This window comes from Puma concolor, chromosome E4 (assembly GCF_028749965.1).
Source record: "Puma concolor isolate L17-30 chromosome E4, mPumCon1.1.hap2, whole genome shotgun sequence".
NCBI lineage: Eukaryota > Metazoa > Chordata > Mammalia > Carnivora > Felidae > Puma > Puma concolor.
This window is the reverse complement of record NC_141683.1, coordinates 41,018,440-41,034,323: the sequence shown is the minus strand read 5'-3', so window position 1 is coordinate 41,034,323 and position 15,884 is coordinate 41,018,440. Positions and strand designations below refer to the sequence as shown.

The window sequence follows — 15,884 nt, the reverse complement described above, 5'->3', positions numbered from 1 at the left end:
GGTCAGTCAGCATTGGGGTATAATCTTGGGTCCTTTCATTGCTGTATTTTGTTTCTGGGAGCAGTGCTCGAAGAACTTCTCTACTAAAGCTAGTGGTCTTTATATATATTTTTTTGTTTTAATGTCTGGGGACCTCAGGTCCTTACTAAACAGATTCTAAAGGTAGTCTCCTTATTGTGCCTATTGTACTGGTAATTGGATCCATTAAAAACATCCATTCTATGGATATTTTTTCCATAAATTACTGTTTGGCCCAGAAAGCCAGTGACTTCTTGCAATGGTATTTGGATTACTGTTGGTATGTGTACACTTTAATTCCAACTTGATTTTAATCAGTTTGATCACACATATGTCTTAAAAAAAAAAAAAGCCACTACCATTAAAAAAGGCAGCAGCACTACGAAGTGACTCTAGCCTGTTACATGAGAGTCCTTAGGCCATGTAAGATGAAACCACTCTGGGCAGATGTGTAATGGGCCACGTCCATTTTGAGTTTTTGCAAACTCTCCAACCATCCCCCGTCGTCCTCCACGTGGTATAGTGGAAAGGGCACTCCTGTGGAATTTCAGAAACCTGAGTCCCTAGCTCTGCTACTAATTAGCTATTTTGGTTTTAGGCAAGTTACTTAGTGACTCATGACTCAGTTTCCTTGTCTTCATCAGGAATTAGTCGGTCTAATAGAGTATGATTCTTTAGGCTCCTAACTCCACACTTCTTTGAAAACTTAGTAGTTCTAGAAAACGTTTTGTTTCATCCCTGCGGTTGAATTTGTGGTCAGAGCAAAGAAGGAAACCTCTGTGCTGTTACCCTTCTCAGAAGAAACTACTAGTTGTCTGATTCATTTTTGGATTAGGAATAGATTTAGGAATAGATTCCTAAAATAGATTTAGGAATAGATTCAAGTTGCATATTTAAATCTTAAATTTCAAAATTTTTTGTAGTGATAGTTCATTTTATTTCCATGATTCTGTGGCATTTACCTCTGATCATTCCTATGAAAAATGGAGTTAAGGGGCTCCTGGGTGGCTCAGTTGGTTAAGCGTGGATGTGGCTCAGGTCACGATCTCACAGTTCATGAGTTCGAGCCCCGCGTCAGGCTCTGTGCCAACAGCTCAGAACCTGGAGCCTGCTTTGGACTCTGTGTCTCCCTCTCTCTGCCCCCCTCTTCCACTCGTGCTCCGTCTCTCTGTCTCCCAAAAGTAAACAAACATTAAAAAAAAAAAAACTTTTAAAGATGGGGTTAAAATGTATGTAATATACTTGTTATTACATTCATCTAAATTAATGTTGATTTTGTTTGGCTATATGTCCAGAGCTTCACTGTGGTTGTTGAGGTGATTCTATATAGTATTAAAGGTTGCCCTGTCAAAGACTGGAAATCGCTGGGGTGAGGTGATGAGTGGAATTAGCAGAAGTCTCTCTGTCCTGTGGAAAAGGATACATATTCTCCTGTCTGTCCATTGCCCTCTGCAAAACGTTACCTTTCATGACAGTGTGGCATGACTCTCAGGTCTCTTGGCAGAGATTTAACGGTATTGCTGTTACTGTGTTCATCTTCAAAGTGTCTGAAGTTGCTGGGTGTCACTTATGTGCCTCTTTGGCTCCTCCTGAGCTGTGATTTGTTTCCTTTTGGGAATTGCAACATCATCTCCAGGGTTTGAGGTTTCCTGACACCCTACACTGCCGATTTCTTTATAGCACATGCTTATTACATTGATCTGTTTTGAGAATTTCATAACTCATTTTGAAATAACCGGAGACACTCAGGGCTGTTTCAGATTCTAGGCTGAAAATGTCTAGTCTGGAAAGCAGTACGTGATGGACAAGAGAGAAGAGAGAAGATGATTGTGAGGTGGGTCATTGAATCCAAGCAGAGGGGATGGTAGCTTTTATGTAGGGGTTGCTGGACAGGAGCGCATAGCAGTCCTCCTTTACCCGCGATTCGGCTTCCGCAGGTTTCAATTACCCATGGTCACGGTCACACGGTCCGGAAGCAGAGGACCCTCCTTCTGACCTACCCTCAGAAGGTCAGTAGTAGCCTACCCCTATGTCACAATGCCTGTGTCACTCACCTCACTTCGTCTCAGCCGTTTTGTCGTCTCACATCATCACAAGAAGACGGGTGTGCACTGGACAATAGGATATTTGTACAATAGGATATTCGAGAGAGAGAGAGACCACAGTCACATAACAGGATATTGTTATAATTGTTCTGTTTTCTTATTATCGTGTTAATCTCTTACTGCTCCTAGTCTAGAAATTAACTTTTATCATAGATATGTATGTATAAGAAAAAAAACATGGTGTATATAGGGTTCAGTTCTCTCTGGAGGTTTCAGGAATCTGCTGGAGGTCATTGTAGCCCCCACAATGGGGGAGGGGCTACTGTTGTCTGAAAAAATAGATTTTGCAGTATTTATATGGTATTTCTCCTTTAACCTATTATATCGTGAGTCCTTTCATACTTTTAAAAGCGTACCTTAAGTTGCTTACTTTCCACTTTAACTGGGTTTTAATTTAACCAAAAATATTTATTTATTTATTTATTTATTTATTTATTTATTTATTTATTTATTTATTTAATTCCAGACACAGATACACACACAGACACAGGTGAAAACAGACCCGCAGACACAGAGTTTGTTTTTAATTGATACAAATTACTCTTTTTGGCCTTTACTCCCTTGAAACATGGTGTTTCCACTTCTGGTGTCACTTTATCAAAGAGTGTTCCAGAAGTTTGTGAATCAATTAGCCTGAAACCAAGAATTGATTTCCCTATGGAAACTGTGCTTACGTTCTCAGCTAGCTGGTGAAAGCCCATTATCTCTTATGTAGCGTACTCTAGAATGAAGGCACTCTTTTAAATACTATTTCAGTGCAAAAAGAGATCTGTAGCTGTATGCTCAGTGACAGAAGTTTGAGGCAGGAGCCCCAGCAGGAGGAAGGGCTCCAGGCTTTGTAGTGGTGGCCAGTGTTCCTGGGACCAGCTGCCTGGGAAATGCTATGAGACACCAGGGCTCCCATTCCCCCCGGGAGCCTGCACAGAAACTGCCCACAGAGCCCTCAGTTGTCAAATCCATGGGGCCAGTTAATAGTGATTACTCTGGGTTCATACTTGGTTAGGAATGACTACCAATAAAGGTTGTGTAAGGAAAATGGGAAGATGGTGGGGAGCGGGGGGAAGCAGGTGTGTTCTTGTGAGAGATTATGTTGACCTTTGGATGCAAGGTCCAAGGTCACTGCCTCTATAAAAATGGATCATGCCTGTCTCCGTAGATCCTGTACTGTGAAAATGTCAGAATCACCCAAGGATTAATATTTTCTTAGTCTCCTAGATGCATAGATGCCTCATAAGTATGATTGAGTCTTAAAAGGCAGAGTAAGTTTCATTATTTTTGAACACAGTTGGCCCCGATCACCATTGCAATTTAAAAATATCTTGAGTTGGTGTTTCTCTGCTTCTTAATAGGCCTAGTGGCTGTCTCCTTTTTCTTCTCAGTCTTGTCTTGGCAACATTTTAAATATAATTGATATCACGTGCAGTTTTATTAAATATTAAACATAAAGTTGCACAATAAATCACTAAAAATGCCGTGACGTTTCATTTCACAATTGGTTATCTGTGGTTTACAAGTACAATTTTTGCAGCTTTCTTATCATCCCTCCCCCTCCTTCCCTTCTTCCCTCTCCCTCTCCCCTGTTTCTTTCTCCTCTTTTTTCTTTGTGTCTTCATGTACACTTTTCATGTTCTTTATTTAAAATAGCCTAGAGTGTGCTAACCACACTTCTAGGCAACTTCTTCCATAGCACTCTTTGGTATAAACTCAAGGAATCTTACTTGTTCGTTTGTTTGTTTGTATTTTTATATGCTTGTTTGAGACAAATGTAATTAGGAAAGGGAGTCTGTTTCAGACCTGGGTATAAAGCATGTGTTGCCTATGCATTCTTTAGTTACATTCTACTGGTCTGGATCTTTATATTCTTCTTTTTTTTTTAATGTTTATTTTTGAGACAGAGAAACAGAGTATTAGCAGGGTAGGGGCAGAGAGAGAAGGAGACACAGAATCTGAAGCAGGCTCCAGGCTCCGAGCTGCCAGCACAGAGCCTGATACTGGGCTCGAATTCACGGACCATGAGCCAAAAGTTGGACACTCAACCGACTGAGTCAGCCAGGTGCCCCTGGATGTTTATATTCTGCACGTAGGTGATTATTCGAGTCCACTGAATTAGCTGTTGGTCAGTCATTTTGCAGGCTATATCCTTCTTGAAAGGGAGACATGCCTTTGGTCTAAAGCTTGCCTTAGCAATGATCATAGCACCCCCCCAAATTGTTCATTCCATATTTAATTAAAGCTAGTTTTGGATCTTTAAGTTGCTATATGTGAAGTTGAGAGATGTGAAATCTCTCAAACTGGTGAGAAAAAAATGATCCCCAAAGCCTTTGATTTCTATGTTTTTGAACTTAAATATAAACAAAACACACAAGTGTCACGAAGCATGGTTTTAGGTGCCTCTGACATACAGAGAAACACGTGTAGGCTCAATGTCGCCGACGCTTTTTCTGACTGCCTCCTTTTTCACCTTTAAGAGATTTTTCCCGTTAACTCTTATTGTTCTTTTTTGTTTCTATTTATTGACACTGTCATTAAGTTAGTATTTAAACGTGCCTTTCACACACGAGAGGGATCTGCTGTTTTCAGAGTATTTGTTGTCTTTTCAAAAAGCTCTTTTCTGTGGCAGAGCTCAAGTAGGTAGCTAAGAAGTCCTTTTTGCCACTAATTAAGGGCTTGCCAAATAGTTTATGAAAACAGCTTACATGTGCACGCATTTATATGAGAGGTCTTTTTATTGATACTACTTAACATGCCATGTATACCATGAACCTTGTACTGATTAATGTCTTTTCAAGAAAACGATTTTTTAGATTGCATCTGGCTGCCTTTTTGGTTTTTTGTTTGTTTGTTCTGTTTTTGTTTAACTGCCACTTCCAAAGATAAACTTCATTCTCAAGTTAGGAAAACAGATGACTCTTTACCCCTAAAATTCCTTCTGTGAAATGACATGTGGCCCTGGCAGTCATTGTGAATCTGCTTTATTTTCCCCCTGTGTTACACAAAGCAAGGCAGGCATTTGAGCTCCTTTAAGGAGACACTAGCCTGGGGTAAATAACAATTTCGTCCAGGTGGGTGGAAAAGAATGCTTATGACATTCTTTTCATCAGCTCCATGTGTAACCTCCAAGCAGGAGGTCAGGCAATAAAACATTTGAGTGAACTGGTGAAATGTTTTGTATTTATTTACAAGCCTCTTAATCACAAGACCGATCCCAATAAACTCAACAAGTCAAAGTGATGGAGGAGAGTATATGAGGCATGCAGAACAGTAAAAGTGGGGACTGGAAGGGGCCTTTAGAGTGCATTTCGTCCGCTCTTTGGTTCCCACTGTGGAAAGATGGCCATCGGGATCTCCAGTGCAGCGGTCATGGTGGACACGAGGAATGCCATTGTCCTCATTCTCTTCGCACCTGCTGCGGAACCACCTGCCATCCTGCTTTAGATTCCAGCCGTCCTGAAGTCTTAGAATTTTGTTTTGCTGGACTTTCTCAGTTCTGTTTCTTGAACCTCCTCTACCCAAAACTTCTCTGTCATCATTCTTAATGCATTCTGTATTTTCTCTTGTGCTGGAGTTGATGACTCAATATCCTTGCTTACCACAGTTGGATTTAAAGGAAAAGCATTCTAAAACCTTCTTACGTTTTCTCATTTTTATTGTTACCATACTTTAAAAAATGATTTAGGTGTAGCTTGTAGAGAATTTTTAAAAAGGGGAGAAGACAGTGCCTCTAGATAAGAAGGCCATGATGTTTTCTACCCAGAAGGCCTGACGCATGATAAGCACTGGGGTCTGTAGACTTCTCCCTCATTTCCTTCCCTGAAGCCTGGCTGTTCATCTTCCTCTTCTGTCTCCACCAAATAATGGGCAGAGTTTTAACTCCTCCCTGACAGCCCTGCCTTTTTGTATCTCAAATAAACGATGTCTTGGGGTAAGAGGGTTAAACTCTTTGTATGAATATTAATAATCCAGATTAATTTGAAAGAACTTTCCTTTCTACAAGCAGTTATCTCTGTGATCTAGCAGAAGCATAGGCAGGGTAGATTTAGTGAGTAACAATTAGTCATATGCACCAAATTATTATTATTCTAAATAAGAAATTATTGCATATAATAAACAACTATTATATACAATAATGGTAAATAATAATTATATACAATAATAAATTATTATATACAATAATAATAAATTATTATTCTAAATAATAATTTGGTGTTAGCCTGTTACACAAATAAGAATGCTCTAGTATCTAAGATTTTCATATTATTTGGGCATTTCTCTTTTTCAGACTGTCGCTGGACACTGTTAAAATATATGAGGAGGTTACTTCTGTCTATTATGGATCAGCAAGCATTATTGAGAACTTACTGTACTGCTAGGGGAAGTGGCAGTGGTAGGTTAGGAGTTATGAGAAGATACCAAAGCAGGGTTCCTTCTTTTAAAGGATTTTTTTTCAATGTTTATGTATTTTGAGGGAGAGAGAGACAGGGTGCAAGCAGGAGCGGGGCAGAGAGAGAGGGAGACACAGAATCTGAAGCAGGCTCCAGGCTCTGAGCTGTCAGCACAGAGCCTGACGCAGGGCTCGAACTCACGGACCGCGAGATCATGACCTGAGCCGAAGTCGGACACTCAACCGACTGAGCCACCCAGGCGCCCCTTTAAAGGATTTCATTATAAATTCGTTGTATTTTAAGTCCCTTTTTTAGAGGACTTGATTACAAACCTAATATGTTTTAAGTCTTTTCTTTCCTGCCCTCCTCTTCCCGCTTCCATTTTTTTCCCCCTTCCATTTCATCTCAGAAGAAAGATATGTTTTGCCTTGCTGTTGTGTTCTCCCCTCTTCTCATTTATGGCTCCTGGTGAGTGCTGTGATAGGATTTTTGGGTGTGGGTGGTTAAGCGATATTTCTTTAGCTATTTTAACTATGTTATCCCCATTCAGTTTGGTGAAGCTGCTTCTTTAAATGCAATGGATGGACTGACTTTGTCTTTAGTCTTAACCTTGATGGCCAGCGTTCTGATGAGATATCCTTGAGAAAGCGCTTGCCTTTCTCTGTTTAGGTTCCTTAAGTTTTAGCACAATAATGATTTCAGAAAGGAAGAAATATGGTGCATTCTTTTTTTTTTTTTTTTTTTTTCAACGTTTATTTATTTTTGGGACAGAGAGAGACAGAGCATGAACGGGGGAGGGGCAGAGAGAGAGGGAGACACAGAATCGGAAACAGGCTCCAGGCTCTGAGCCATCAGCCCAGAGCCCGACGCGGGGCTCGAACTCACGGACCGCGAGATCGTGACCTGGCTGAAGTCGGACGCTCAACCGACTGCGCCACCCAGGCGCCCCTATGGTGCATTCTTTAATGCATACGTGAAGTTTGCTTTTTGGGAAAACAATGATCGCGCACCTGCCGTGCTTGCATAGAAATGGAGATGGGAGCGCTACTGAGGCAGAAGGAAGTAGATATGCGGGGTTGACGATTGCTCTATAAACAGTTTGAGTAAAATATTGCAAAGGCAGGACTGATTGCATTTGCCTGGGTGGTATGAGACAACCTTAGCTGAAAAGGAAGGAGCTGAGTCTGAAAGGCTGAATGGGACCTCCAGGAAGGAAAAAGAGCAAGAATGTCGCCAGAAAGAGAGAGGTAGCATGGGCTTTGAGAGTCGTAGAGCATGGACACCTACATGCAGGGCCTACGAGGAAGCTGGGAGCCCAGTATGCCTGGTGCTTGGGGTGAGCGGGGGTGGTGGTGGCTGAAGGGTGTGGATGGTGGTAAAGAATGGGAATTGCTTTTAAGCTGGGATGTGATGGCAACAAAGGAACGTGTGTGACTTTTCTATTCGGAAAGATTAGAAATTTTCTAGGTGGATCCTTCTACCTTTGTGTCACATTGAGGGTTTTTTTTTGTTTTTGTTTTTGTTTTTGACCTTGTATCAAAGTTAACCTAGTGTTCTCAAACATACACTGCTTTTCCATTAACATTTGATTCTATCCCCAAAGGAAATAAATACGTATAGGCCTGGTAGCAATATGGATCAGCTGGAGAGCATTTAGTAACACGGGTAACTTCAAACACACTTTACCAAACCATGTTTTGTATTTGTTCTGCTCTGGTGCTTATATGGCAAGAATGGTGTCCAGCAGGAAAGTCAACATATCTTTTTCTTTTTTTTTAAGTTTTTTTTTTTTTAATGTTTATTTATTATTTTTGAGAGACAGAGCACAAGCAGGAGAGGGTCAGAGAGAATCTGAGGGTCACAGAATCTGAAGCAGGCTCCAGGCTCCAAGCTGTCAGCACAGAGCCCAACGTGGGGCTCGAACTCGCGAACCACAAGATCATGACCTGAGCTGAAGTCGAACGCTCAACTGACTGAGCCACGCGGGCACCCCTCGAAAGGCAACATATCTTAATAAACCATTTGTTTTATAGAAATGCTGGGGTTTTGGCCAATATATTATCTGCCTGGCATACATTTGGCAGTGATGACCCTTTTAAACTTGTTCCAATGGGGACAGCAACATATTTCACTGGTCACTGTTACCCTGGTAAACAGTAATCTGACATGCTGTGGATTACTTTCCGATTTGTATACTCACCTCGGCCTCTTAGACTGTCCCTGCGAAAAACAAAAACAAAACAAAACAAAACAAAACAAAACAAACATCATAGAGAAGTTGTTTCCACTGGTTTAGTGCCATGGCTTTAACTCAGAAGTGGATGGGAAGGGCGAGGTACCTGGAGAGGCAAATGGTCTGTCCCCATTCTGTGACTGGGCTTGTTGGCTCACGCGTGCACCAATACAGCGAGACTTTTCTTGAGAACCTGGGGGTGGGAGTGGAGTGGGTGGGGTAAGTCTAGCTTCTCTGGGGAGAGAGGTGCAGGTATACTTCCTGCTTTTATGATCTGTGCGGTTTTGGCTAGCCAACTGGTCAAAAGGCATTGATTGCAAAGATGCCATTCCCTGGGCCATGTGTCCGTTTTACTATGTTAGAAGAGATACTGGGAAGAAGAACTTCTTTTCTTGCAGTTAGTTCTGCTCCTGGGTCATTGCCACGGATGGTGACGGCAGAGGGAAGGGCACCGCCAGGACACTGAGCGGGGCTGAGGGCTTCTGCTGCGTACATCCTCACTAGTACGCTCGTGCCTCGAGAGCCTGTTCTGGTGCTCACGCTGAGTTTAGGGGTGCTCACATCCTCCGATATATGAGGGTCCTGAGGGCACACGGCACATCTGTTTTGGAGTCTTAAGTGTGTGATGTCACGCATAGCATAGCACCGGGCAGCAGTTGGTTTGAGCTGGGGTGATGGGGGAAAGGTTGGATCTGACAAAAGACGTGCGGGTACACTTTGGCATCTCAGAGCAGCCCCAGCTCTGCCCGCCAGGCGCTCGTTAAAAGTAGGTCCCTGGGGCGCCTGGGTGGCTCAGGCGGTTAAGTGTCCAACTTCAGCTCAGGTCATGATCTCGTGGTCTGTAAGTTTGAGCCTCGTGTCAGGCTCTAGGCTGACAGCTCAGAGCCTGGAGCCTGCTTCGGATTCTCTCTCTCTCCCTCTCTCTCTCTCTCTCTCTCTCTCTCTCTCTCTCAAAAATAAACAAACATTAAAAAAAAATAAAGGTTCCTGCAAGGGACCCCAGACAGGGGGAATCACACTCTCTAGTGATAGACTTGAGGTCGGCATTTTAATTTTTTTTTTTTTAATGTTTATTTGTCTTTGAGAGAGAGACAGAGTGCAAGCAGGGGAGGGGTGGAGAGAGAGAGAGGGAGACAGAGAATACAAAGCAGGCTCCGGGCTCTGAGCTGTCAGCACAGAGTCTGATGCGGGGCTCAAACCCACGAACTGTGAGATCGTGACCCGAGCCAAAGTCGGCCACTTAACCGACTGAGCCACCCAGGCACCCCGGAGTGGCTTTGCATTTTAACAAATCCCCTGGGTGAACTTTTCAGTTGCAAAACCACTGGTTCATGCTTTCCTATCTGCAGATGACTTCTCTCAGCCCATTTTGCAGTTTTGGAAAACTTTTCCGCATACGGTCTGTGGGCTGGTGAGTGAGGAGCCCAGAGTTTCTCATGTACCCTATAGGAGGGCTCCTGTAGGCAGCACGCCATCCATAAGTTCATGGTCCCTTTCATGATATACTTGCAGAGAGCTTGAGAGACTATACCAAGCACTAGGCTGTGGCTTTCTAAAATGGGGGTGTTTTATTCTGTTTAAGGACAATCTCAGATTATTAATTTTGCTCCCAGGGGTTGTATGCTGGATATGCTTGCTGCACTGGAGTTTGTGGCTGGGGGAACATTCAGGTGGTAATAGACTCTCAGAATTATCCTGTATGAAAAAGAAGACAGGAAAGAAAAACTGTTGGGGGCAGGGATGGTGCAGGGAGGGAGTCTTTCACAATTGGAATTCCTTCCATATTTTATTTTTTTTGTTCTAATTAAAAAAGAATTTTTTTTTTTTTACATTTATTTTTGAGAGACAGAGTGAGAGACAAAGCACAAGCAGGGGAGGGGCACAGAGAGGGAGACGCAGAATCCGAAGCAGGCTCCAGGCTCCGAGCTGTCAGCACTGAGCCTGACATGGGGCTTGAATCCACGCACTGCGAGATCGTGTCCTGAGCGGAAGTCGGATGCTTAACCGACTGAGCCACCCAGGTGCCCCAGAATTCCTTCTGTATTTTAATTGTTTCTCTTGCAGTCATACTAATAATTATGATGGTGAAGATAAGAGTCAAAACAAACACAACCAGCTATAAGAAAAGCAAGGATTTAATGAGGACTTGCTTGGTGCTAAGCGCTGTGCTAAACCCTTTACATACATCGCCTCGTTTAATTTTTGTGACAACCCTATGAAATAGGTGCCATTGTTATTGTACCCCATTTTGCAGATGAGGAAACTGAGGAAGGCATCTTCGCTTCAGCCAAATAGCTAGTCACGGCAAGTGCAGATTTCAGACTCTGAAGCCTGACTTGGAACCTGAGCACAAAATTCAGCGCAGATTAAAGATTCAAATACTTACAAGGCTAGGTCGGAAGCATAAGTGAATGGAGCACACGTGTAGTCACGTGGGGAGTGGAGGAGATTACGGCCAAACCAGAGAGGGCTCCCCCGTCAGTGGGCAGTCACTTTCAATCCTGGCTCCTTGCTGCTAGGCTGAAATTTGGGCCAATGCAGTCAGATCTTCTTTTCAAGAGCAACTGAGGGCACCTGGGCGGCTTGGTTGGTTAAGTGTCGACTCTTGGTTTCAGCTCAGGTCATGATCTCACGGTTCGCGTTCTTGAGTTCCAGCCCCATGTTGGGCCGATGGTGCAGAGCCTGCTTCTCTCTCTCTCTCTCTCTCTCTCTCTTCGTTGCCCCTCCTCGGCTCTCTCTCTCTCTCGCTCTCAAAATAAATAAACGTAAAAAAGAGCAAATTGAAATCTGTATTTTTGTGTGAAACATCGTGATTTTTAAGTAAGGGCATCATTTTCAAAGTTTAAAACTATCTGGGCCACACAAAACATCAGAATGTAAGCAAGGTTTTTCTTCTGTTCCGTTTACTGCTATATGCCCAGCACCTAAAACAGCCCTTGGCATGTGGCTGGTGCTTAGTGGATGCTGGTTGAACAGATAAATGAATGAATATGGGGCCACATTACACTCTTAGGCAGCCAGTTTTCAACCTCTGCTCTGTGGCTTTCCCCAGCTCCCTTTTAGGTTTTTCTGCTGCTTCCTATCCCAGACCAGATCACTTTTTAGCTAAGTATATGTATCAGATCTACTTAAAAGGTTAAAAATCCCATGGGGCGCCTGGGTGGCGCAGTCGGTTAAGCGTCCAACTTCAGCCAGGTCATGATCTCGCGGTCCGTGAGTTCGAGCCCCGCGTCAGGCTCTGGGCTGATGGCTCAGAGCCTGGAGCCTGTTTCCGATTCTGTGTCTCCCTCTCTCTCTGCCCCTCCCCCGTTCATGCTCTGTCTCTCTCTGTCCCAAAAATAAATGTTGAAAAAAAAAAAATTAAAAAAAAAAAAAGGTTAAAAATCCCTTTAGTGTGAGTTGGTTTTCAGACCAGCATTCCTGGTGTTTTTGTTTTTTTTTGTTTGTTTTAAAAATTCTTTTTCAAGAATTGCGGTTAAAAAAATCTTCAAAAAGAATTGTGGTTTTACCGTGTTAACCATTTTGCAGGATACAATTCAGTAGTGTCAGGGTACATGCACTATTCTAGCTACTTGTGCAGCACGAAGGGCCCGCTTTTCATCCTAAGAGCACTTTTCTGTGGAATCTGATTAAGTGTTTTGTGGCTAGGTTGTGGAGGGTAAGGGAGATGGAGAAGGAGAGTTAGGAGGGGCCTGTGTGGCTCAATCGCTTGAGCGTCTGACTCTTGGCTTCAGCTCAGGTCATGATCTCATGGTTTGTGAGTTCGAGCCCCGCATTGGGCTCTGTGCTGGCAGTGCGGAGCCTGCTTGGGATTCGCTGTCTCCCACTCCGTCTCTCTCTCTCCAAAGTAAATAAATATTAAAAAAAAAACAGTAAAGTAAATAAATGGTCTTTCCTCCCACTCTGCCGTTAGCTGGTGCTGCTTAGAACAAAAGAAAGTCAGTCATAATCCATCTGGTGAAAATGCTAATGTCTAAACCCCCAAAATCTTGAAGACGGGTAAATTTAACTCTGTGACAGCTCATTTGTAGTTTTAGGGTTAAAAGGTGTTATATACACCTCTTGAAGATTTCATTCTAGAATTTAATATTCTAGGGTGAACCCCTACTAACTCAGGGTTAATTGAAAAAAGGTACATACGCTGAGGTCTTGACTTCTGAGATGTCCTTTACTGATAGGGCATTGATGTGGGATTAACCGTATCTGCAGCCTTAGAAACAGGAGGCATTCCTGCCTTGCCAGTGTCTGCTTTGCAGACCTGGAGGGTGGGGAAGGATTGGGGGAGGGGGCTGTTGTTGGCCAGTAGATTCATGGTTAACTCCTGCAACCTGCCAGACACAACGCCTAATCTTTGCTGAGACCCGCTGCTCAGAATGAATAACGGTTAAAACCATTCCTTTGACTAAGACCATATACCTTCCATAGTTTGTTCGCTTAGATATGTGACACCGTGAAGGTTTTTAATTTTCCCTTTGCACATAAAATTTACACAGCACAGAAGTTTCATGACTCATTTCTTGCAAAGAAAGCAGGTGGTATCCATGAATAGTGTGTCCCTTTTTAGGGACAACTAGAATGATGGCTGCTGAATCTTCATTTAACTCCATCACAGTTGTGTAGAGACCAGGATGAAATGGCCCTCTCTTTGGTGTTAAAACAACCACAATAAGTAGTGCCCCTGCTAGCTCACAGGTTCTTTTAGTCGGCTGTGCTGCACATGGCTGTGAGATTTTCTCATTTGGGGGGACCGGTCATCTGGCCTGGGAAAAGGTAAAATGTTTGTAACAGGGGGAGCAAGGGGCACCTGGGCAGTCGGTCAAGTGTCTGACTTGACTTCGGCTCAGGTCACAATCTCACAGTTCATGAGTTCGAGCCCCATGTTGGGCTTTGTGCTAACAGCTACAGAGCCTGCTTGGGATCCTGTCTCCCTCTCTCTCTGCCCTCCCACCCCCCCCCTTTAAAAATAAATAAACATTTAAAAAAATAAGAAAGCCGTGGGGGGGGGGTGCCTGGGTGGCTCAGTAGGGTAAACGACTGACTTCAACGCAGGTCATGATCTCACGGTTTGTGGGTTTGAGCCCCACGTTGGGTTCTGTGCTGACAGCTCAGAGCCTGGAGCCTACTTCAGATTCTGTGTATCCCTCTCTCTCTACCCCTCCCCTGCTCACACTCTGTGTCTCTCTGTCTCGCAATAATAAATAAATGTTAAAGAAAAGAAAAAGGGGGAGCAAAGAGAAATGGGAGGTCTCCCTCCCCTCAGTGGGGTTGCTTCAGGCTGGGTGCATGTCAGTCTCCAAGAAGTCAGTCCCCTCATTCCTAGTTAACAAGTGGCAGTCACCTGGTAGAATGCCACCACCACAAAGATGTAGTTTCCGGTTTTCCATTTGTTATGTCCACCTGAAGCTTTTGGTGCTCTTGCCTATTTAAGACCATTCTATAAACATTAGAAATAGCCTTTATGTTAAAAAAAAAAAAAAAAAAAGCTTGGCTGAGGATTTTGTGCTTCTGTATTAATGATTCCAAACCCATTATTAGGGTCCTAGTTGTGTTGTTTTTTTTTTCCTCCTTAGAAACCTCTGTAATAATGCTCTTAGTTTCCTTTCTTCACGGTCATCTGTCTGCTGTCTCCTATCTAAGGATGCATGGCGGACATGGCCAGTGTCTCTCTGGCTTAGATTTACCTCGGAGAATTCATTGTAAATCTGTTCGGAACTGACAGTTTGGTCTGTGTTGGAATATTTCTTGCTTATTATAAACTCTTTAAATTAAACAAATGAAAAAAGACTGGTCTCTTTCCCTCGTAGCTAAGATTTTTGAGACTGTTCCGAGGTCTGGCTGCGTCTCCTGTTCAGGCTTGGGCTCCATGTACTCGGACACTGTATGGGCAGTCGGGCCAGACATCTCCCGATGGCCACAGTGCATATTTCTCAGCTTGTATCTCATTGGACTTTCCTTTGGAGTTTGACATTGACCACAGCCTCCGCTTTGAAGCATGACTCTGTTGGGTCCCACTGACGTTCCTTTTCCTACCCCGGGTATTCTCCCTCACTGTCCTTTGAAGGTTCTCCTCCACTGATCACCCGTTGGATGTAGGTGTAATCTGGATCTATTTTCACAGCCATATTCAAGACTACTCCCGTGAGCTGCCCGGTAACTCATACCTCTCTCTCTTTGGGGCCCCCCATTCCACCTGCCTACTGGATTATCCATATAGATTGACTGCTGATATCTTCAACTCAGAATGGCGCAAACAGAATTCATTGGCTTTCTCCTCAAACTTGTTCCTTTTTCCTGCGTTTCTTACTTTGGTGATGGCGCCACCTCCTATTGAGTTAAACAGAGTGCTTGGGTCAACCTAGGATCCTCATTCTCCTTCACCCTCTATATGCCGTAATCACCAAAAGCTTTTCCTTACCCTGCCGTAGCTACTTTTTTCCCCTAACCCAAGGTACTCCTGCTGTCCTTCTGATTCAGTATGTACCTTAACCTCCTGCAGAAAGAGTCCCCAAATTGCAGACCGGTCCCTTATTTTGGGGTATGCTTTACCCGTTTACCTGTTGGTCTTTTAGTGATTGGGTTTGGCCTTAGCTGGGGCCATGCCTCATTTACGATCGTTTCCCAGTCACCAAGGCAGAGTGGTGCCTTGGAAATAGGTGATGTAGTGGAAATGCTTGAGTACTGTTCCATGGCCGATGGGTGTCCTACCCTTTACATTAACAGGTGGGGCCGGAACATCAGTCTGTGGACTTTCTGGTCCTGAAAGTCCTGTTTCTGTGATGCCTGTCCTTTGTCTGCTTGCTTCAAGTTGGATGTGACCTCCATGGGAAGGTGATGGGGGGCACGGGTTGGTTTTGGTGCATGGAGAAGAACACAGACCTCCCGCACTTGGCTGTAAGGATTAGGGAAGAATAATGCCTCGGAAGCCCCTGATGAGTAGCTGGTTCTCGATAATGGTATGTTTGAGGCAGCAATGCATTCCTGGAGGGTGGGCTAGTGCATCGATGCAGCGGTGACAAAAAGTCTCCCTGTCTGGCTACACGGCGATTGAGTGAGGTCACTGTCCTCATGTATTTTCTGGCCCCTTGACCGCAGTGTGAAGGTCTCAGGGGTGGGGATCGGGGGGAGGCAGTGGCAATTGCTTTACAG

The 15,884-nt window shown here is 43.8% G+C and overlaps 1 protein-coding gene and 1 long non-coding RNA gene across 3 annotated transcripts in view; both read left to right on the top strand.

Moving 5' to 3' along the window:
- Positions 1 to 15,884, top strand: part of PTPN14 (protein tyrosine phosphatase non-receptor type 14) — a 174,276-nt gene that overhangs the window by 20,769 nt on the left and 137,623 nt on the right. The window lies entirely within an intron of this gene.
- On the top strand, positions 9,175 to 13,957 carry LOC147572616 (uncharacterized). The gene is made up of 2 exons (XR_015246329.1): positions 9,175 to 11,873; positions 12,115 to 13,957. It is a non-coding gene; the product is annotated as an uncharacterized LOC147572616 (long non-coding RNA).